Here is a 23,552-nt window from a genome sequence, read left to right on the forward strand (position 1 = left end):
GGTCCCTAAACTTTTTCTTATAAAAAACTTCCAATACATATAAAACAGAGAGACTCGAATAATGAGTGACGGGTACCCATGACCTGGCTTCAGATGCCAGCACATGGTGAACCGTGTTCCCTCCCTTTCTGCAACACTCTAGGCCCACACCCCACGTTCCCCGGCAAGCACATCCCCAATCCATCACTAGCTGTCTCCGCCGGCTGCAGAGCTGCTTTAAGAATTAAAAGAGACGGTACAAATAATGCACTCAGACCCCAGTAGCCTGTCTAGTAAGTACTCAAGAACCAGCAGCTCGTCTTCCTTGCTATTATTAAATAAATGAGCCGACACGAGCACTGCACCATCCGGGCCACACTTCAGGCAGTCTGGGCTACTATGATCTCCATGCATCCCTGGTTTTCCCACAGAGGGGGGGGGGCGGCCACTGTCACCTGCCTCAGCCACTTCATGGGTAGGCATCAAAGCTCTATGGAACACAGCCGGGCCCTGACTTAGGATGACAGCACTAACAATTTCTGACTGTATGGCTGTGTCAAAGCGAGAAGCATTCACTAGAGACCGGACTTCAGATTTGGAATTTGGATCTTTGCCGGGGTAGCAAACAAGCACTACGAAGCTCTCGTGACGCTGGGTAGCGGCCACAGCGCCCAGGCAGGCCCACGATCGCGAGGGCAAATGCTAACAGCCACGCTGCACCCACGCAGCCATTCTGTTTTTCACTTTCAGGACAGGGCTCTATAACTACATGAGATGTTTAACCCTTTATACTAAAATAGGCTTCGTGTGGGAGGCTTTGCCAACTATAAACTAATGGAAGTGTTCTGTGCGTGTTTCAGGGAGCCCAGGCTAAGTGACAATGTTTGGTAGGTTAGGTGTATTAAATGCATTTTCGACTCACAGCATTTTCAACTTGAGATGGGTTTATCAGGGACAGAACCTCATTGTGAGTGGAGAGAGATCATACTGGGGTGGGTTCTTTGAACAGTACCCTCTGAGCACATGGTGTCAAGAGGTCTCACCAAGTTGACTCAGTGCCTGGGTGTGCTCCGCAGGTGGAGACTGTGCCTTATGGTCTTCATGCACCTGCTGCCCACACAGAACTGAGCACCCACCAGTGCCCAGCGAGGCAAACATCACCCTGCCGAGTCCGTACTCCACCCCAAAGTGGCAACTCCCCCACTTTACAAGTGGGAAGACTGAGGCTCAAAAAGACAAAAATCACACAACTAATATCCAGGCTTGTATGACTCCAATAACTCATCGCAATATTGTCCATTATTGTTTCCTGTTTTGTTTTGAAAGGATACAGTTCCGTGGTTCCTCGCATATCCACAAGGTTGCACAGCATCACCAACTGTCTAATTCGAAGTGTTCTCGCCATGCCTGAAGACGCCCCAAACCCTGTGCCAGCCACTCCCGAGCACCCGCCCTCACCTCCAGCCCTAGAAACCCTTAATCCACTGTCTGTCCCTTTAGACTTGCCTATTCTGGATGTTTCATATAAATGAAGTCATACGAGATGTGGCCTTTTGCTTTTGGCATCTTCCACACCGCATCATGCCTTCCAGGCTCATCCATGTCAAAGCATGAGCAGCACTTCATTCCTTTTTATGGCTCACTAACATTCCATTGCCTGGATAGACTACATTTTTTTTATCCATTCACCAGCTGAGGGACATCTGGATTGTTCCACTCTTAGCTGTTATGAATAATGCTGCTGTGAACAGCCATGTACACGTTTTGTGTGGACATGTGCTTTCTATTCTCCTGGGCACATACCTGTGAATGGAGCTGTGGGTCATATGGTAACTCTATGTTTAATTGAGGAACGCTGCTAGATTGTTTCCCCAAAGTGGTGCCTCAGTGTACACTCCCACCACCAATGAGAGTTCTAATTTCTCCCCATCTTCACCAACACTTGTTATTGTCCATCTTTTGGGTCTGGCCATCCCAGTGGGTATATCCATTTATAGTCTGGGCATTTACAGCTCACACTGCACTTCTGTGAAATCTCACAGGCTCCCACAGTAAGCACAGGAAGGAGGCAGGAAAGAATTTTACATTTTTTTAAAAGAATTTTTATTTATTCATTTGAGAGAAAGCGAAAGTATGAGTGGGGAAGGGGGGAGAGGCAGAGGGAGAGGGAGAAGCAGACTCCCTGCTGACAGGGAGCCTGACACAGGACTCGATCCCAGATCCCCGGGATCAAGACTTGAGCCGAAGGCAGAGGCTTAACCATCCAAGCCACCCAGGTGCCCCAAATTTTACATCTGACAGATGAGCAAACTGCAGGCCCAAAGACAATGAATAACCTGACTCAAAGACAACAGCATGTCATATCAGTCTCAAAGCAATCAAGAGCACAAGGCACTATTCCTAGATCAGCTTCTCCTCTGGTCTAGAGACCAAGCAGACCCTTGAGGTCCCACAAGGGGCCAAGGAAGGAATCCTGTCATTTAGATTGGCCCTGCTGTGAGCATTACCTAGATTTCAGCACTCACCCATCACAAAAACCAGCCCACCAGTCTAAAATGTGCCATTCCTATGAAAGACTCATCCTCCTCAATAAACAAGCATGCCTCTTCAGTTCCGCCGACTAACAGGATTTACAACGCTCCCTTACATTTTTCTAAAAATAGTAAATCCCCTCCCCAAGTCCAAAGATGGTCAGTGATACCTTAATGCAGATTAAGCCAATACCGTGGTGGTTGGCTCATCCTCAGACAGCAGGCTCTGATGGGCTTCCTCAGCACGGGGCCTGGGCCTGGTGCTTCTCTGAGGACCACACAACCAGCCACCAGGCACATCTAGAAATGGACACAGGAGCAGGGGCTGGGGGTGTGGGAACAATGGGGTTTGGGGGATTTTAGTTACAGACTCCAAAAACTGGAGTAACAGAGAAAGAGTCCAGGACTGAGCAGAAGTCACGGCCTCTTCTCGTTACCTGCTGTGCAATCATGGGCAAATTTCTCAACCTCTCTGAGCCTCAGGCTTCTTACTTGTAGAAACACCTGCACCACCAAACTTCACAAAGCAGCTATGAGAAGTAAGTTGTTACAGTCATGGGGGTGGGAGTGTGTGCAGGGGAGTATTTCCAAGCAATAGTATTTTTTCCCTTAAAAATTAGTCATTGGGACTAATAATTATTTCTAATTTCACAGCAGGAATGCAGTAATAGTTAAAACCTAATATAATAAAGAGCAAAAGCTTTACAAATGTGAATGTTCCTAACCTAGCAATTCTACTTCTGAGAATTAATCCTGAGGCATAATTACACAAACTAGTGAGGGCAAAGGGTATAGAAATGTTCATCACAGCATGTGGAAAACTTCATTACTCAAAATCGTCATCATCCCTCTCGATGGGGGGGGGGGGGAGGGGGATGATACTTTTTGGCCCACTAACATCAAGCCCTGCCATATGGCTTACTTTAGCTAGTGAAATATGAAGGGGAATAGAGCTATCCTATGATCCAGCAACTGCACTACTAGGTATTTACCCAAAGGATACAAAGATACAGATTCAAAAGGGTATGTTTGGAGCAGCATTATCCACAGTAGCCAAACTATGGAGAGAGCCCAAATGTCCATCAATTGATGAATAGATAAAGAAGTTGTGGTGTATTTATACACAATGGAATATTACTCAGCCATCAAAAAAATGAAATCTAACCATTTGCAATGACACAGACGGAGCTAGAGTGTATTATGCTAAATGAAATAAGTTAGAGAAAGACAAATACCTATGATCTCACTCATATATGGAATTTAAGAAAGAAAACAGCTGAATATATGGGAAGTGCGGGGGGGGTGGAGGAAAGAGGGAAACAAGCCATAAGAGACTCAACAACAGAGAACAAACATTTGCTGGAGGGATGTGGAGGAGGGTTGGGGCTAGACAGGGGATGGGGATTGAGGAGGGCACTTGTTATGAGCACCGGGTGTTGTATGTAAGTGATGAATCACTGAATTCTATTCCAGAAACCAATACTGCACTGTATGTTAACTTGCTGAAATGAAAAAAAGAAAGAAAGAAAGAAAGAAAGAAAGAAAGAAAGAAAGAAAGAAGAAAGAAAGAAAGAAAGAAAGAAAGAAAGAAAGAAAGAAAGAAAGAAAAAGAAAGTTAAGTTGAGGGGGATCGACAAGCAGTACAAGCAATTTCCACTCTGGGAAGTTTAACCATCATCTTGTACCACCACATTTTCTCTCTCCATCGTGAGAACAGCAACATCTCACACAGGCTGCTCTGTCAGTCTGAGTCCCAGGGGGATGAGGGCAGAGAGCAGAGCCATAGCCAAGAGCCAATGGTCATGTAACTTGAGCAAGAAAAAAACCTACGTTGTTGCAAACCAAAAGATTTAGGGGGTCATTTGTTACCAGAGAATAATCTAGCTGACTGATACACACCCATGTTCCCATTAAGGCAAAACTGAAAAGAACCTAAATGACCAGCTAAATAACATAATACACACAAGTACTAACAAATAACACACTATATGTTGTACAATATATACAATGTTTATATATGTTGTATACGTGCTATATACAATATATGTTTATATATAAATATACTCTATCTTATTATGTATCTGTGTATACATATGTATCTCTACAATATGATGCCAATAAAATGTTCATAGCTCATAGCCAAAAATGTGTTCACCAGCATAGAAAAACATTCTCAATATGCTGTTAACTTAAAAAGGCAAAGGATAAAATAGTATAACTGATCAAGGATTAGTCTCCAAAACATAAAAATATCTACAAATCCATAGGAAAAAGATAATTTACCCCCAAAAAAAGAAACTGGACAAAGGAAACAAACATGCCAGTCACAGCAGAGGAAACCAGAAAGGGCAATAAATATGTTGAGGGATGACTGCAGTGGCTCAGTGGTTGAGCAGCTGCCTTCAGCTCAGAGCATCATGATCCTAGGATCCTGGGACCGAGTCCCACATGGGGCTCCCCACAGGGAGTCTGCTTCTCCCTCTGCCTATGTCTCTGCTCTCTTGCTGTGTCTCTCATGAATAAATAAAATCTTTAAAAAATATATATGTTGAAACAGTGTTCAACCTCGCTAGAACTCGGGATGTACAAATTAAAAGCCCATGAGATACTGTTGTACATCCATCAGAAAAATGAGTCAACACACTAACATCGGAGAACACAAGTGCTGGAGAGGTGTGGGGAAAGGAACTTGCTTATCCTTGTAGTGGGGACAATAAACTGCCACAAACACTGTGAAGATTGATTTAATAGAAACAGTAACAGTGAGCAGGAACCCAGCACAGGCTCCAGCGATTCCACTGCTAGAGTCTATACAGCTTCAGGAATTCTCACAGTATGCTTTGCAAGTTGCTGCTATGTAACAAAATATCCCCCAAACTTTGCAATATTTAAAACAAACATTCCTATTTCTTTTCTTTCCTGTTTTTTTTTTTTAAGATTTTATTTATTCATGAGATAAAGAGAAAGAGAGAGAAGGAGGCAGAGGCAGAGGGAGAAGCAGGCCCCCCACTGAGCAGGGAGCCCGACATGGGACTCAATCCCAGGACCCCGGGATCATGACCCAAGCCCAAGGCAGATGCTTAACCAACTGAGCCACCCAGGCGCCCAAACAAACATCCCTACTTTACAGGTTCTTCGGGCAAGAATCTGGCTGCAGCATAGCTGGGGGCCTCTGGTGGAAAGTCTTCCCTGTGGGTCCAGCCGGGTTTCTGTCCAGGGCTGTTTGGCTGGGGTGGAGCTCTGTCTCCAGGCCCACTCACATGGGTGTTGGCAGCCTCCCCACAGGAGCCCTCACAGTGTGGCAGCTGGTCTGCTCCAGGGCAAGAGAACCACCACGTCGGCAGCCACAGCTCTTTTATAACCTAATAAAGTGATATGGAACCCTCTGCTATTTTCCATCTTAGAATCAAATCCCTAAGTCCAGTCCACACCCGAGGGCAGGGAATCGATCACACAGGATTGCAGGGGTCACTGGGTGCCGCATCCAACACTGCCTTCCAAGGCACTCCAGAAAAATACAGAGCTCTTTACAGCCTTCTCCGGGATGGTAAGAAAAAAAGCCCCAGAAACAACCTAACTGTACATGACCTGGGAAATGGGGAAATGTGCTTTATTGAGACAATGAAACTCTAGGCTGCAATTCACAAACGAAAGGGAAAAGAAGACCACGAACCACATCTACGTGTCACTATGATTAACCCCAAAGACAGTGTTGGATACGTTGTCAAAGGCCAAGCTATGGAACGGTATGAATAATAAGTAGAGTTAGAACAGATGAGTATATGTAACACCTAAAAATGAATGTTTGTTTAAAGCTCTTACCGCACGTGTGGCAAGAACACAAAACACGGGTGGACAGAGCCCTAATCCCTGGGCAGAGGGGAGCCCTGGCGGAGGGGTGAGCAGAGGAGGAGAGGTTGGGCTTTGGCTGCTCTGTCATGCTTCCAGGTCTTTATACAACAAGTAGTCAGAATGAAATGAAATCATGATCTCATTTTGCTAAAATACATACAATTTGGGGGTGGGTTAAGTCGGTTAAGCATCTGCCTTCAGCTCAGGTCCTGATCCCAGGGTCCTGGGGTGGAGCCCCACGTCGGGCTCCCTGCTCGGTGGGGAGTCTGCTTCTCCCCCCAACCCCTCAACCCCTGCTAGTGCTCTCTCTCTCTCTCTCTCTCTGAAATGAACAAATAAAATCTGTAAAAAATAAAATCCATACAATTTTAATTATATGTCTGTACAGGACATCTGTAACATCTGGACACAGAGGACATTCTTCTATTCCTTTACAGACTGAAGAGGACGCTGTATCTACCTGCCTACGTTTGCAGACACCACGGACACCTTCCAGCGAGAGTAGCTCGTCCCGGGGGGTATACCACGGAACCCTAACAAGGTTGGGGGGCGGGGAGGGGGGAGGTTTACAATTTTACGCAGGATTTTTTTTTCCCTTTGTTTTCCTGTGTTTGCCCATCTTACCGAAACGGATGCAGAATTCTGTGCAGGAAAATGAATCGTTTCTTCAAAGATTAAGTCAAGCACAAAAGCAAAATGGACACAGCTGAATACGGAGCCCACGAGTTCTGGGGGCATAACGCAATTCCAGCTTGCAGGGGAGGCTTTGGGGAGAAAACACCTGCCTCCCGCGAAGACAGGACCCAGGGCCCGGGAAGCTCATCCTAGGCGGCGGTGCCCTGCGTCGCGGTGGCCCGGGGACGTGGCACCTGACGTCAGGCCCCCGGCCAGCTCCCGCCTCCCACCCCTGGAGGGAAGGGCTCCCTGCTGCCGGTGCCCGGAGACCCGAGGCTGCTGACACCCGGGGGCTGGCTCCTGGGCCCCAAGCACAGGCTGGATCCCCGTCCCCACGCCCACGGCTCACAGATTCGCAAGGAGTCAAAAGGAAAACCGCCAAACCGCCTTCCTGAGCACAGGCTCGGGCGGCGACAATTAGCCATGACCGCCTGGTTTATGCCCCTCCCTACTTCCTGAGTCTACGGTGAACACACATGGCTGTCAGCACTGGGGAACAAGTGACTTTAAAAAGAGAAATACCTTTGTCTGCATCCACAAGCCCAGGAGGCTGATGCAAGAGCGAGCCCAGCGAGACCCCTCCCGCGGAGACCCGGTTTAGGGAGGCCAGGTTAGGGGCCTGCACCCTCCCCATGTCCACCCATGGCCCTAACCGCATTCCCCGCCCCGACCTTTGATGCTTTGTTACTCCTTGGCCTGTCTTGAGCAACAAGCTCAATGAGAATCCTCCAGCTGGAGGAGGCGTGGGGAAAAGTGGTGACAGGACAGGGCTCCAGTCCCTGCGCGGTCTCAACTCTGTGACCTTGGGCAAGTCACTATTCCAGAATGGCACTCTGTCACCTCCACAGAAGTAGGAAGAGAAAGGACACCAGATAAGGAACTCCCGTCCTGGCAACGTGAGCCACCCCACTCTCCTGTCCGTCCATCCGTTCATCCATCCGGCGGAGGGGCCTCGTCTGCCCCGGGAGGGGGGCACACTCAGGATGCTCAGTGCATGACACAGGAAATCCACGTAGAGCTGCCTGTCTCCACTGACCGCCGGGCAAATCCACACTCAGAACTAAACTTTTGAGGTCAGCAGGCTTTATGAGACTTAACACACTTTGGAAAGCCCATCGCAGCTCACTGGCAGGCTGCGATTTCTGTCTCAGGTTTGGTCAGCAGGATGACCAGGGGCCCTTGCTGACCGGCCACAGACGCCCAGGGCGCTAAGCCTCCGGCACCTGCCACGGCCCATCAGCTGGGGAGTGGACCCCCACATGTCACCCTGCTCCCCAAAGCTGTGGCCCCATCAGGCTGAGGCCCGAGGCTCAGCCGTTGGCCGAGAGCAAGCTCCCTGCCTGCCCCCTCTGCCAAGAGTGACCAGTGGGGGAACACTGTGGATGCCCAAGGCCGGTACAAATGCCAGCCCCCCCACCATGCCCCATGTTCAGCCATTCTCACCCGCCCTTTCTGGGCAGCCACGATGGCTCTTAGGGGCAGCCGGGACAGGCCTACCTGACCTTAGTGACCTCTACTGAATCCAGCCACAGTTATGAAGGGATTTGTTCCATAAGCCAAAGAAGGTTAGCACTGGAAGGCCTTAGAGACTTCCTGGGTTAGTGTTTTCAGACACTTTGCTGAAAGGATTTTTAAATGAAACTTCACCCAGAACCTCAATAAAATGCATGCATGGGGGGTTGGGGGGGCTGAGCTAGTAAGGCAGCTAGAGCTGCCCACCCCTCACTCCGCCCCAGCTATCCCCACCCTCCTGCATCCCCAGGGGCTGCTGTGCAGAGCAGTGACCTACAGCTCAACCAGACCCCACGCCTGCCTGGAGCAGGACTCACGCTGAGGCTCGGGGCCGGTGGCCCATGTGTGCACCGGGTTATAGCACAGCAAGAAGCCAAGGGCGTGAAATGACGACAGGTGTCACAGGGCTACCTCCTGAGATGACACAGGTGACACAGAGCTCCCTCCTAAAATGACAACAGGTGACACTGGGCTCCCTGGTGAATTGACAAGTGACATAGACCTCCCTTGTGAAATGACAAGTGACACAGAGCCTCCCTGGTGAAACGACAACAGGTGACACCGGGCTCACTCACCAAGTCCTGTCAAGGGCGCTTCACCAACACCGGCAGCCAGCTCAGTCAGGGGCCACCACCATGTGGCCAGTGTGGCTAAGCAACCGATGGCAGCGTACTTCCAAGTTCACAGGAGACGGGAAGCAACACGTCAGATGGGGAGGAAGGAGCAGCTGGAGGTAACACGAGAGCCGTGAGCAAAGGAGACAGAAATGGTACAAAATCTGTGAACTCACAAAAGTCTGGGGACGGTCGGTGGAAGGCAAGCCCAGCCTGGCCTGAAGAACACGCCTAAAAAAAGACAGGCTGTCCGTCTCGGCTTGGCCACTGGCCATGACGCAGCCTCAAAAAAGTGATGGGAGTTCATTTCCTACCCGGGCAAATCCCTTCTTGTATCCACTCAGCCAACAGACGTTTCCTGAGTGTCTCCAGGTTCGGAAATGGTGCTCAGGACCATAAAGGACACGAAGGAGGGCCCAGCCCCGAGCTTGAGAACACAGGCAGGAGGAAACGCGGGAGGAGCGGTGCTGGGGAGGGGTGCCAGGGAGGGGTGCTGGGTGCAAGGAAGGGCACACGCGAAGTCGAGGAGGCAAGAGAGGTGCCGGGCTCAGCAGATGGCACTTGGCTCTCGAAGCCTGGGAGGTGGGCAGGAGCCCGGGTGGTCCCCTGGGCTTGAGCTGCCCTCTGCAGACTACTGGCAAGTCCTCGAAGCGTGTGGCAGGAGGGCGGGGAGGCTGCGTGTGGCTCTGAGAAGTCACCCCTGCAGCCAGGAGAACAGACAAGCGTGTGAGATGGAAATGGAGCCAGCCAGGGAAGTGACACAGCCCGGCCCACGGGAGAGGCCGCAGGAGAGGGACAAGCCTGGACAATGATGATGACAAGGCAGCAGGCCAGAGGGCCGAGGACGGAGTGCGGTTCTCAGACTGCAGTTAGCGGACTGGGAGTGCTCACAAAGCGGGTTCCCAGGCCCTGGCCCAGCGGCTTCTGACTCCAAAAGCCTGGTGGGACCCCAGGAATCTATAATCTCTGATAGATGGTCATGACCCACATTTTGAGACACACAGCACAGACGGCCCCTGCCGGTGCATTAAGCAAGTTAATGTCTAGCAAGAACCCAGCCCTGGCATGCAAGAGGCACTCCAGAAGAATCCCTCAAATCTTCCACAGCTAGCGCTGGCTGCCACCTCTTGAGTGTGCTAAGCACTTAAATGCATCAGCATCTAAACCAATCTCCTACCAAGCGTATTAGGTGAGCACCATAATTCCCATGTGAATAGGAACCCAGCTATGGGCTGAGGTGTATGTATCCCCCCACCCCAAATTCATATGGGGACGCCCTAAGCCCGGGACCTCAGAATGTGACTGTGCTTGGAGACCGGTTCTGTACAGAAGTGATTAAAATGACCTAACCCAGGCAGCCCGGGTGGCTCAGTGGTTTAGCGCCGCCTTCAGCCCAGGGCATGATCCTGGAGACCCGGGATCGAGTCCCACGTCAGGCTCCCTGCATGGAGCCTGCTTCTCCCTCTGCCTGTGACTCTGCCTCTCTCTCTCCCTGTCTCTCATGAATAAATACATAAAATCTTTAAAAAAAAAAAAAAGACCTAATCCAATCTGACAGGTATCCTTACCCAAAGAGGAAGTCAGGGCAGAGCCACACACAGAGGGAAACCGTGTGAGGACCCAGTCAGGAGGCGGCTGTCTACAAGCCCAGGATGGAGGCCTCAGAGGGCTCAGAATCCTCAGGAGGCCTCCAGGACCATGAGAAGACTTTTGTGATGTGGAAGCCCCGGCCAGCGAGTGGCATGGTCAAGGAACTTACCAGTAAGAGGCAGGAAGGAACAGCATGGACCCCAAGACTCCCCTCCTAATGCTCCCAACCACTGTCCTCAAAGGACTAAGACTATTTCCTGAGAGAATATTCTGTACCCAGTTAACATCCATCCAAAAGTTCAAGACTAATCATCTTTCATCCTCACCAGGGGTGTCTACACAGGGACCACCCAGTGGGCCTACCAGACACCCCCCACCCCCACCCTCACCCCACCCCACCCCCCCACCCCCGTTCCGCAGGCCCTCCTCGCACAGAGATCACCGGGCCACTTGGAAAAAGCAAACCTGTGTGGCTCACCACAAAAATTGTAGTCAAGTGTTTAGTTTAAAAGGAAAAAAAATCAAAAGGACCAAGGTTTAAATAACAGGAAATGTTCTGAGGGCTGCAGACTATGTGTGCAGGTAGGAGAGTGTGCGCTACAGAGAAGGAGCCAGACTCCTGGAACCCTGCTCTGCCTGACACAGCCAGGGCCGCACCCCCGCTCAGTCGGACCACTTTGTTCAGAAAAAAGGCGACAGGCTGAGGCCAAGATGTTGGGACCAGCACCACTTCAAATGCACTTTGTTAGTGAGATCTTTAAGTTCCGAGTTCCTGTGGCTGGAATTTGGGCGGCATGGGCTGGGGTGGGACCTGGGGGGGAGGGGGGAGGCCAAGGGGGCAGGGGTGGGACCCAGGGGTCAGGGGTGGGGTCGAGGGGCAAGAGTGAGACCCAGGGGGCAGGGGTGGGACCCAGGGGGCAGGGTTGGGGCCAAGGGGGCAGGGGTGGGGCCAAGGGGGCAGGGGTGGGACCTGGGGGCAGGGTTGAGACCCAGGGGGCAGGTGTGGGACCCCAAGGGTAGGGGTGGGACCCAGGGGGCAGAGATGGGACCCAGGGGGCAGGGGTCAGACCCAGGGGGCAGGGGTGGGACCCAGGGGGCAGGGGTGGAACCAGCAGGCAGGGGTGATGGGAAGGGTTAACACCAGAAGGAAAGTATGGAGTGATGAGGAAGAGACGGTCTGGAGCGGAGGTGCCACAGGGCTGCCTCTGCTCTGGAGGCTCCCAGGGGACTCCACTTCCCTGCCTTTCCCAGCCTCCAAGGGCCGCCCTCATCCTTGGCGGGTGGCCCCGTCCTCCTCCACAAAGCCAGTCGCGGTGGCCTGTTCTTACTCACATCTCCGTCACTCTGATTGCAGCTGGGGGAGGCTCCTCCCTCTCGAGGGCTCAGGTGACGCCACTGGGCCCACCCGGATTATCCGGGCTACTGTCCCTGAGCCAAGATCCCCAATCTTTTTTTTTTTTTTAAGATTTTATTTATTTATTCATGAGAGACACACAGAGAGAGAGGTAGAGACATAGGCAGAGGGAGAAGCAGGCTCCCTGCAGGGAGCCCAATGTGGGACTTGATCCTGAAATCCAAGGATCATGCCCTGAGCCAAAGGCAGATGCTCAACTGATGACCCACCCAGGTGTCCCAAGATCCCCAATCTTAATCCACACTGCAAAGCCCTTTACCATGTAAGGGGGCACAGTCAGCCTTCCAGGGTGGGGGTTCCTGCCCTCCAGGAGACCCTTAAGGGGATGGATTCTCCAAAGCCAGAGCAGTGGCTTTTCACTTCTGGGGGCACAGAAAGCCCCAGGGTAGCTCAGAGGCATTTGGAGGCTCACTCCTATCGCCCCTGATGCTGGAGGGGTGCGCTGGGGCCAGGAGGCTGCATTTCAATCATCTGCCCCAACACCCCCAACCCAGCCCACAACAGGAACGAACATCTGGGATACAGAGCGTCCAGGTGGGCCAGTAAACCAGATCATGGACAACAAATTTAACCGAGCACCTGGTCCAAGCTAGGCAGTGGGTCGGACGTACCCAAGCCCCAGTGCATACGGTCACTTCCGAGCCACGAACCCTCGGAGGCATCGCTTAACCTCTCTGGGCCTGAGCGTCCTCGCTGTGAGGCGGGATCCTGGCCATCACCCGCTTACCGTGGAGAGTGCCTGAAGCCACACACACAGCCAAGTACGCGGGGGGCCAGGCTGCTCCAGGAGTACACGAACAGCTGGGGAGAGAAATGGCCCCAACTTCTGTCTTTCACACTCACTAAGTCGTACAGGTCACCACGAACAAAGCTTCTGATACATCAGTCAGGAAATGAGAAGTTACGGGCCAGATGTCAACCATAAATTACCCGCCTGTGAATATGTAGACAGTAAGGCATTAGCTCAGTTAACGCCACCTGCAGAGAATGCCACCCAGAGAATTCAGTCCCGTACAACCGGGCTCTGGATAACACCATTCTCTAGCGGAACCAGACCAGGCTCTCGGCCAAAATTAAGGGCTTGTCTGAAGGTGAGAGTACTTACACCCACTGACGACTGGCAAGTTGGTTCTGGGCCGGCCTTAAAAGTGCTTCAGAAAATCAACGGAGCCCTGATGTGAATAAACTAGCAGGAACGTAGCACCCTAATATAAACCTGGGCATTTGATCCTCAAGGCAGCCTTTCCAGGTCAGTACAATTTACACACCAAGTGTGGAAACTGAGGCTCAGGGCAGCTAAGTGACCAGTGTGGGGTTCACAGGGCCCAGAAATGGAGCCAAGGTCTAAACTGGGGATCCCTGGGTGGCGCAGTGGTTTAGCGCTTGCCTTTGGCCCAGGGCACGATCCTGTAGACCCGGGATTGAATCCCATGTAGGGCTCCCGGTGCATGGAGCCTGCTTCTCCCTCTGCCTGTGTCTCTGCCTCTCTCTCTCTCTCTCTCTCTCTCTCTCTCTCTCTCTGTGTGTGTGTGTGTGTGACTATCATAAATAAATAAAAATTTTAAAAAATAAAAAATAAAAATAAACCCTCTACTGGTCATCGCAAGGGATCAAGAAAAGCAAGGGGCGTGGTCCCTCCTATAACAGGCCCACAATACCCCCTGGGGAGCTTCATACCTTTTGGGGTGACAGGACCCTTATCCACAAAACACTCATACTGCAATCCTAACATAATCTAGAACCCTGCCAAGTGTCTCTCCAGCTCTTAGCCATGGCTGCAAATCACAGGAGTGATGGGAAAGTGAAGCGGGATTCCAGGTAGACTCTGGCGACAGGAGCCCTTCCTTCCACATGTTGGATGGGGCGAGGATGAGCCCCAGCTCGGGCCCCAGACGGCCTCAGCTCAGTCCTTGGGGACGCTGCAGCAGAGGGGCTCTGGCACCATCACCCTCTAAGGTATGGGGCCCACAGGCTAGTGTAGGGATCAGCCCCATGTGCTCTGGCCACCTGGACAAAAAGCTCACGCTAGCTTAGCGGGGGAGGGACAACGGAAGACAAAAGAGCTGGAGGCCAGAAGGACACACCGATGTGTGTGTTTGCGGGATGGCGACAGTCCAACCCAGCTGGAACGCAGGGTGGATCTGGGGGAGGACACGGTGGCCAGCGGCCCAGGCTGAGAGCCCGGAGCATCTGTTAGCAAGCACCAGCCAACTTCAAAATGCACGGGAGGAGGAAGAGGGGCAAGTGTTCTCGAAAAGACGGAATATGTGTCAAGTGACACTGCCCCAATTCTCCCCAAAGGGAGAAACGACTGGTCTCATATATTTATCAGCGGCGCCGCTGACAAGGAGAGAGGATCCCTCACGTGGGGCACCAGGGGCTTGAAGCCAGCCTCACCCCCCACCCCCCCACCCCGAGTCACAGAAAGCGGGCAGGGCCTAACTCACAGATGACAGCACTGGGCCTTGGGGTGAAGGTGGAGGCACATGGGGCAGCACAACCCCAGCTCGCTGGCTCCTGGCCCGAGAGTCCCACCTACAGCCCCTGACCCCCTCCCTAAGGTTCTAGAGGTCAAGGAAAAGAGTTTCAAAGGTCAAGGGTCCCTGAAAGCAGGATCACCCACAAGGTTCCCACCACCTACCTTCAGAGCCTGAGGATGACGAAGAGGACACGCCAGGCTCCTTCGACCTCCCACCTCCCCATCGACTACAGGGGAGGCGGGCAGCATCTGCTAGTGGCCGTGTGAGGCAGAGAGATCCTCTCAGCATTTACTTTGAGAAGCAACTCCAAGAAAACGTGGCTAATTAAGCTTTAGGCCCCCTGCACCCCCCCTCCCCCCAGCTAGGAGTGCACCTGTCTCCTCCAGCACCACCTGCTGCCTTCTGGGGTCATGTTCCCCCAAGGTGGTCCGTGGGCACTGGCAGGCAGTCACCCCCAGGGGAATTCTGGCCAGGGCACAGAGAGGACGCGTGGTGGCCCACGGCACACACGCAGCCCTCGATCTCATGCCCTCTGCCTTCTCCAGGGTCTCCCGTTCCACCGGATGGTCACACTGTCACTCTGTTTTGGGTGTGAACAGTCACACTGTTCTGTGGAGGGTAAAATACTGTCAGGGCAGCAACCTAGTTCCTACAGAGTTTAAAAATCCCCAGCTGCTACATCATTTCCCAACCATTGTCCCCCGTCGAGTCCCATTCCATAAGGACCTGGACAGAGGCACTAATTAGCCGCAGAGCTGGAGCGTGGGGCAGGGATGGTGAGTAGGCCAGGTGGCACCAAGCAGATGCTTCTGAGCCCTCCTCCCAGCGAAGAGAGCAGAGGCTTCATCTGCATTCACAGTTCTGGATCTCGATGTCCCAAAAGCACATACCATGTGCTTCTTCTTTGCAGGGACACCCCAAAAAACACATCATGGTGACTCTGGGCCCCGTGTTAGGGATTAAGAGAGCTGGTCAGTGGGAATCTGGAGAAGGAGGGGTGGCTAGGACCAGCTCTGGGCAAGCCTCTGCAGAAGCAGATACGGGGAAAGGCCCAGAAGTGTGGACTCCTCCAGGCCTCCCTGGGACACAGCACCCTCTCTGCCTGGTCCTCAGGAGCCCGTGGAAATCCTGACACGGCCACCTTAGGGCCCTGACACCTTCAACAGGGAGCCCTCTGAACCCCAACACGTCTGTAAATCCCTCACCTGAAACATGATAATGGCCCCAGAGGCTGGTGGGTCAAATCCCAACAACTCCTGCCTCCCCTACATACACACCCCAAAAACAGAGCAATGAAGCAGGTAGGTTCTCGCTGACCAGTAGCCAAGATGACAAAGGATGGCACCTGCAGCCAAGGTCAGCGCAGACAGACAGAGCAGGACCAGGATGCAGCTCCTCCACCCTCCCTCGGCTCTCCCCAAAAGGAAAACCAGCATGCCAATCCGGAATCCCCAAAACTAGCGCGGCCACTTCTGAGAGGTGCTGCAGGACTGTGTGACACTGGGAGCCACCGAGTGGCTGCCCCTAAGGGGAGGATACTGAGGCCCGGGGCAAGTGGCTTTCTTCCTAAGATCAGGAGACAGGTAGCCTGGCGGGCCTCCAGAGAGCTCGGCGCCGGCCCCCAGGGATGCAGTCACTGCCGGAGCCAGGCCCAGGCCCAGAATTCCCGGGGAACAGACCACTCACGACAGAGCACTGTTGTCATGGCAACCAAAGTCTTAACAACTTTGGCATTTCCACAACCTTTGATTGATCCGGTTCTCAGAATTTACATTACAATGACACCGTATTTGCATTTAATTTATTTTAATTGGCTTTTACATAACTAAACGTCTTGGTTTCACCCTTAATAACAACAGGGTGAGTGAGTTTTTTAAATCAGGGGACCCTTACAGCAGCATGAAGGAAGCTAGTAATTTCGCATTTTCCTGTTTGGAAAAATCCTTCACTGACTTTCTGAAAGTACCTTTTGGCTTAATCCTCTCTCTCTCTCTCTCTCTCTCTCTCTCTCTTTTTTTTTCTGAGAAGACGGGAGGACCTTTTGCACGTTGAAGTTCATCCTTTAGATCATCCTCGTGTCACATTAAGAAATAAATCTGATTAGGATGCTCTGTGTGTTAGTTCAGGGTGTGCGGGAGTGGCGACGATGGAAGCATACGTGAGTTCCAAGAGATTTCTTTTTCCTGTGGACAGACACGTCCCTGGTGCCTCGCATCCCTGGCATATAGGGGGCACCCGTGGTAACTGCATGTTGAATGAATGAATGAGGGCTCATTCTCACTGCCTGCGGCAAAGGGCCATTTAGGGGGTGCCAGTTACCTGGGTTTCTACTATTTTCATTCTAAGTGAGCTGCAGCTCCAGGCTGGAGAGGGTGGCACGTTTCTGGGGCTGTAAGAATAAGGGGTGCAAGTGTGGGGGGCTCACCTGGGGGCCTTCACCTGGAGCTCACTACTGACAACTCTACTGTCTGTCCCTCCATGGCAAGGGCCAGTTACAGCCGCAATACCAAGCTTAAGGTGGAATGGAGATGAATGGGGTCGTGTTTGGTCTCCACTCTCCAGGGGACCCTGTCTGCTGGGAAAACAGACTTATTTTTTAATGTCATTGCCTCTAAAAGACACTGATAATGACAGTCGAGTACAGGGGCACAGGGCACAGGCCAGGGAAAAGGCATCAACCAGCACATGAAGCCCCACTAGCTTCTTGGAAGGATGTGTGGGTGCTCGCCAGGTTGCGGGAGGAAGGTTTCTCTTCTCAAATGATGCGAACGACGAGAGTCAAGGTGCGTGTTCTCTTTCCCCATGAGCCAAGACCCAAGATCCAAGATGGGGAGCACTCTGCACCCCAGGACCAGCTCCACTTAGCAGGCAAAAGTCAGACGTGAAAAAAATCCCTGAGAGTCTTATAACCCCAGTCCCTGCCCCACTCACACCAACCCTCACCCCTGGTCCCCAACAAAGGTGACCACACAGCTGGCTGTAAGCCGGGAGCAGGTTTATGGGGGAGCTGCTTGCTAGATACATACTCTGATACGAGCCACGCTGGACTGTCTGTATTTGAACAAGTGTTTTTAATCTGACCAGTAAGTTTCCAGGCTGCCCGACACACACTCAGCCGGTGACTCCCCTGCCTGGCAGGCAGAAAGATGGAGCTGATCGGACAGTCCCAGAGGATGAGCGAGCAAGTACAAATTTCCATGTCTTTTGTGAGTCTCGGACAATCTGCTCTCTGGGCCTCTTCTGTGGGCTGACACCTCGCAGGAGAGAAAGGAGAACCACAGGTTGACCCCAGACTAGGAGAAAAGAAAAGATCAGAAGACTCAGAATTCAGTTTCCATAGGGGGTGGGAGTGGGGTGGGGATAAAGACCCAGCAAGGAGACCTGTCCTGTTAGACCATCCGGTATTCAGGGGCTGCAGGATGTGAATATAAAAAGATCAATGATGATAATGATGACGATGATGATGATGATGATGATGATGGCAACAGCCCTTCCACAAATACAGCACTCTAGAGTTTACAAGAGGTCTAATGGCTATTTCTTACAACAATCCTGGGAGAGAGGTTTTATAATTCCCATTTCAGATGAAGAACGAGATGCTCCCGGGCAGTGCTCCAGCAGACCCAAGGGACCTGCGTGGGGAAGGCGATGGTGGCTGCTGACCAAGTCCATACAGGTGCCTTTTTTCTTTTTGAAAACAACAGTCTGTTTACTTCCATTAGAAAAGAAGTCAGTCCAGTGTTAAGAAGAGACATCTCTAGGGCCGCTCAGCTATCTCTATGGTAGCTCAGTCGGTTAAGCATCTAACTATTGATTTTGGCTCAGGTCTTGATCTCAGGGTTATGGGTTCAAGCCCCGCGTTGGGCTCCATGCTGGGTGTGGAGCCTATTTTCAAAAAAAAAAAAAAAAAAAGACAAAAAAACAAGAAGAAACATCTCTAGTCTGGAGTCACCCTCTGTGGCTCGGTGAGACAGGAAGTCCTCGAAGCCCAGGCCACTGGGGGCCTGAGGATTGTTTTCTTGTTCAGATGACAGCATCCTCTGCGGCCATGAAGACCAAGCTCACTGATCAAATCACGGCACGCAAAGAGGCTGGAGCCTGCCACGCCCTCAACATCACCAACGTCCAGTGTGGCCACCAGCTCTTCCCCGTGCCCACATGTAGCCTCTTCAGGCTGTGACGAGCCCACTTGAGGTCCCTGCCAGAAGGGAGGGACACAGACCTGCAGAAGGGAGGACAAAGAGTGGACGTGCCTTCCTCTGCCGAAGTGGCCACAAAGAAACATTTGGCAAGAGAGACAGAGACAGAGACAGAGACAGAGGCAGGCCAGGGATGCCGGCCACGAGCCTCCAGCTGCTGATGCTGTGGGGGGCTGGCTGCCAGAGTGAGCCAGGAGTGGATGGGCCCAGGACCCCTCCTTGGCTTCATGCTGTTCTATTATGAGTCAAAACCATAGCATAAGCTCAAGGGGCAGGACCCCCAACATCCCACTCACTGTTGTTCCCCAGGGCCTGGAGCCCAGCTTGGCGCACAATATAAAAGGGTTGAACTAATTTGCCGAATTGTACTGAGTAGTCATCGTTCACACTAAAGAGAGAGTCCTTAGCTTTATTAAAAGATTTTGTTCTGGCTGTTGTTTCGGGTAGGTGTTCTCTTGATGCATTTTTAAGTTTCTGGCAGGAAAGGTAGGGTACACAGCATTAATAATTAGGCAACCAGAAAGGAGGGCAAAATTATGTCAGAAATCACCAGTGTAAGTCCACAAAACGTATGACCTTTGTTTAGAAAAATTTCGTTCACGCGCACAATTTCAGAAATAGAAGTCAGGCTTATTCCTTCTCCAGGACAACTGGGATACCCAGGAAACCACAGGGACACACCCAGTCTCCATGGTAACCTACCTGTTTCCAGTGACTGGAGGGTTTCCTTCCTGCTTCTGTGCCGAATCCTACAATAAACTGAGGACCCAGCTTTCAAAAATAATAATTTCTGAACACTGTAGCCATCCTAATTTTTTTTTAACATGGTTTCCTTATGGTTCAGATCCTGAAATAGTTTACCAGATGTGTGTGGAATTTTGCTGACAAGTATTTTCTTGCTCAAGATCAGAAATATGGACAGCAGACTATAAAGATGGGATTTTTTTTTTTTATTTCAAATCCAAGAAACTAGACGCAGACACTGAGCTAGGAGCAAAGGCAACCTCTAGTTTTTCACATTATATAGCGGTATTATTTGCCTGGAAAGCCGGCCCAGCCACCAGTGTCTCTCCCTCATTCACCCTGAAATTAATTATTCATATCAGCCAAGTTCTCTGATGATTGGCCTCAACTCCATACTCTTCCACTGCTGACTCAGACAGATCAAACCTCCAAAAAAATAACAGCCTAAGAAGCCTCTGGAAGGATGCCACCAAAAGTCAGGCATGGCCCTAACAAGGACTGAGAGGATCCTGCTTCTCAGCCAGTAAATAAAGAGTCAACCCAACACCAACCCAACATTAACCCAAGTCAACGCAAGGTCCAAGGCAGGAGCAGCACAGGGAGTGGTGAAGGGTCTGCCAAGTAAAAAAGAAGAAACATATTCTAGACGATAAACAAACTCCACCCTCTGCCATGTTGAAATGGCAAGTTTCTAGGAAGGCTCAGAATATTTTTCTTCATATTCTTGTTAATAAAGTTACTCAACATCGAATTTAGATGAAATTAGCAAATTCTAATGATGCATTATGATAAGTTCCATTAATCCAAACCATCACAACTATGGAATTTGTGGGTTCCAGCCAGTCTGGCTATATTAAAAAGAAAGTTTGCTAAGCAAATAATAAGGTAAACAAGGTTATCAGAGGAATGTGTCCTTGGGGGTTCCTTTTAAAACCTTTTTTTTTCTCAGTGCAAGAGTGATACACACCCATTGGTAAAAATTCAGAATGTAGAGAAATATGAGAAACCGAGAAAGAAAAATCACTAATGATCCCATCAACCACTGTTAAAAGTTTGGTGTGTGCCCTTCTCATCTGTTTTCTCTAACTTTTTTCCCCCTCCCAAACATAACTGGAATGAAACTGTCTAAATAGTTCTATACCTGGCTTCCCAGTCACATATTTAGGAGAAATGTTTAAATTGCTCATTTTCAACCCCTTTAGCAAAAACCTACCAGCCTATAACCACAAATGTGTTCACTTCAAAGAACTCTTTTTTAAGATTTTATTTATTTATTTGTTTGTTTGTTTATCTATTTATAATGCAGGGGAGGGACAGAGAAAGAAGAGAATCTCAAGCAGACTCTGCCCTGAACTCACAGCACCACACAGGCCTCGATCTCATGACCTGAGATCATGACCTGAGCCAAAACCAAGAGTTGGATGCTTAACTGATTGAGCCAGTCAGGCGCCCCTCAAAGAATTCTTAATAATTCATTAACTCAATTCAGGAGTTTGCATTAATACATACTTTTGTCTATAACACAATTCCCTGTCTTCTCTAATATTCCCTAATTCCCCCTAATTCACAGTTAGTCAAAACAAAAAGTTCAGGGGCGCCTGGGTGGCTCAGTCTGGTTAAGCATGTGCTTTGGGCTCAGGTCAGGATCCCAGGGTTCTGGGATGGAATCCTGCATCAGGCTCCGTGCTCAGCGGGGAGTCTGCTTCTCTCCCTCTGCCCTCCCTCCTGCTTGTGCTCTCTCTCTCTCTCTCTCTCTCTCTCAAATAAATAAAATCTTTTAAAAAACAACAATAAAAAGTTCAGTTCACCAGTTTCTTGCTAATCAGTGGGCTTCCCAGAAAGAAGAGAGTCGCACCATGACAAAGAGGAGGGCTGCATCCTCAGCACTGGTTTTCCTTGGGCGTGTCCTCTCAAAGGGATAGTGAACAGCTTCTAAATCAGGCACCGGATCCAGAGCCTAAGAACTTAGCTCGGCTGCCAGCCTTCTGTGCTCCCCTTGACATCACTCACCTCCTCTGTACACAAGCCCATCCTCTTCATCTCAGCTTCTTTCACATACAACACCGGTCCTGGGACACATACATGAACCTGCTGAATGGACGGAGGGGTGGATGAAACGCACAGAGCTCACCCCCTCAACCTCAGTATCTCTGACCCTTCCCCTTCCTTCTCATTGGTGCTCCACAAATTTGTTCCTTGACACGCTCAGCTTCTTCTGAATTATGGTGCCGGCTCTTGAGATGGCAGTTGCTAAGGTATCTGTGTGTTCTAAAATGTTCTTTTTCTCCTTTTTTTTTTTTTTTTTTTTTTTTTGCAGTCAGTTTAGCTAAGAAAATTCTCTTTGCTTCATGTTGGATGTGTCCTAAAATTCAAGTTTACATTTTTTTTAAGATGTTATTTTAAGTCATCTCTACACCCAACATGGGGCTCAAACTCATGACCCCGAGATCAAGAGTTACATGTTCGAGGGACGGAGCCAGTCAGGAGCCCCTCAAGTATACATTTTTAAACATTTCTCCTGGCCCACAGAGCTGACAGAGAATGTAGAGGTTACCCAGTCCTGAGCTCCAACTGATAAGGAAACTGAGATCTGGAGAAGAAAAACTACACACACACCAAGTTAGAGCCAGACATGGATAATCAGATGGGGATCGTTCTGTCAGCCCAGAAAGCCTCGATGGCTTCTATACCACCATGTTGCAATTTTAGCAAACGGGTAAAACATTCACCACTCGGTGATGAGCATGGGAAACAACACTGACCTGCCAATCCCACATTCAGGCCTGCAAAAGCAAGTCCCTCTGGCGAAGGTGTTAAGGATAAATACTTCAATTATCCCACCATCCTACAGTCAAGGGAAGGGAGTGGTGGTTTAGCCACACATCTGGACATCCATTGTTCCAGGCTCTGTGCCAGGAATGGGGGGGGCCACGGAGGAGAAATCACAAGGTCTTACATGCAAAAAGGCCCACTGTCCTGGGAGAGGCAGACAAGCACAGTGTCCAGCGAGCAAGGTCAGGCTCTGGCCAGCACTGGTAAAGAGGGGCAACAAAGGGCCTGGAGAATACAATAGGGAGCCAAATTTGTCCTCCCTGGAAGGGCAATGGGGAGCTCAACAGAATAGGTACCACTGGCTCTCTCCTTGGCCTGCAGAATAGGTGGTTTATCAGTCAAGGTTCTCCAGAAAAACAAAACCAATAAGAGATTCACATATGAGGATACTTATCAGAATTAACTCATGTGACTTTGGAGGCTGAGAAGTCCCACAACCTGTCATCTGCAAGCCAGAGACCCAGGAAAGCTGGTGTTATTGAGTCCAAGTCCAAAGGCCTGAGAATCAAGGCAGCCAATGGTGTAAGTCTCAGTTAGAGTCCAAAGACCTGAGAACCAAGGACAACGGAAGACAGACACACCAACTCAAGCAGACAAAGTAAATCCCACCTTCCACTGCCTTTTTGTTCCATTCAGGCCCTCAGTGGATTGAATGATGCCTGCACACATTGTTGGGGGTGGGGGTGGGGGGGTCTTCTTTAATCAATTCAAATGCTAATCCCTTCTAGAAACACCCTCATAGACACACCTAGAAATAAAGTTTTACCAGTTATCTGGGCATCCCATAGCCAAGTCAAAGTGACATATAAAATTAACTAGCACAGGTGGGATTTTCCAAGACTACTCCAGATTAGTGAGTCTCATAAGGCCTCTTTTAGAGTAACATTCCATCATCCACTCCATACCTACCATCATCTTGTACTAATTCCCCCTCATTACCCTCCTCACAGTAGGTGTGCTCCCACTACCTGCCAGCAAAGAACCCTTAATTCAACAGAAATGGGCTATGTGAAGCAGTGAACCAAAGGTAGAGACTGGATGGTGGTGGTGATGGTGGTGGTAAAGGTGATGATGATTACAGTGATGCTGATGATGGTGGTTGATAGTTATGATTATGATAAGGAAGATGA

The 23,552-nt window shown here is 50.5% G+C and overlaps 1 protein-coding gene across 5 annotated transcripts in view; it reads right to left on the reverse strand.

Annotated features, from left to right (window-relative positions):
• Positions 1 to 23,552, reverse strand: part of HPCAL1 (hippocalcin like 1) — a 113,751-nt gene that overhangs the window by 79,552 nt on the left and 10,647 nt on the right. The window contains exon 1 of one of the 5 annotated variants that reach the window (XM_072767722.1): positions 9,125 to 9,276. The exons of 3 other annotated variants lie outside the window; for them this stretch is intronic. The gene's annotated coding sequence lies outside the window, so the exon portion shown is untranslated. Of the gene's footprint in view, positions 1 to 6,986; positions 7,225 to 9,124; positions 9,277 to 23,552 lie in introns of those variants that run through there. One more of the 5 variants, XM_072767723.1, reaches the window with a different exon arrangement.

The sequence above is a fragment of the Vulpes vulpes genome, chromosome 8 (genome assembly GCF_048418805.1).
Source record: "Vulpes vulpes isolate BD-2025 chromosome 8, VulVul3, whole genome shotgun sequence".
In the NCBI taxonomy this organism is placed as follows: Eukaryota; Metazoa; Chordata; class Mammalia; order Carnivora; family Canidae; genus Vulpes; species Vulpes vulpes.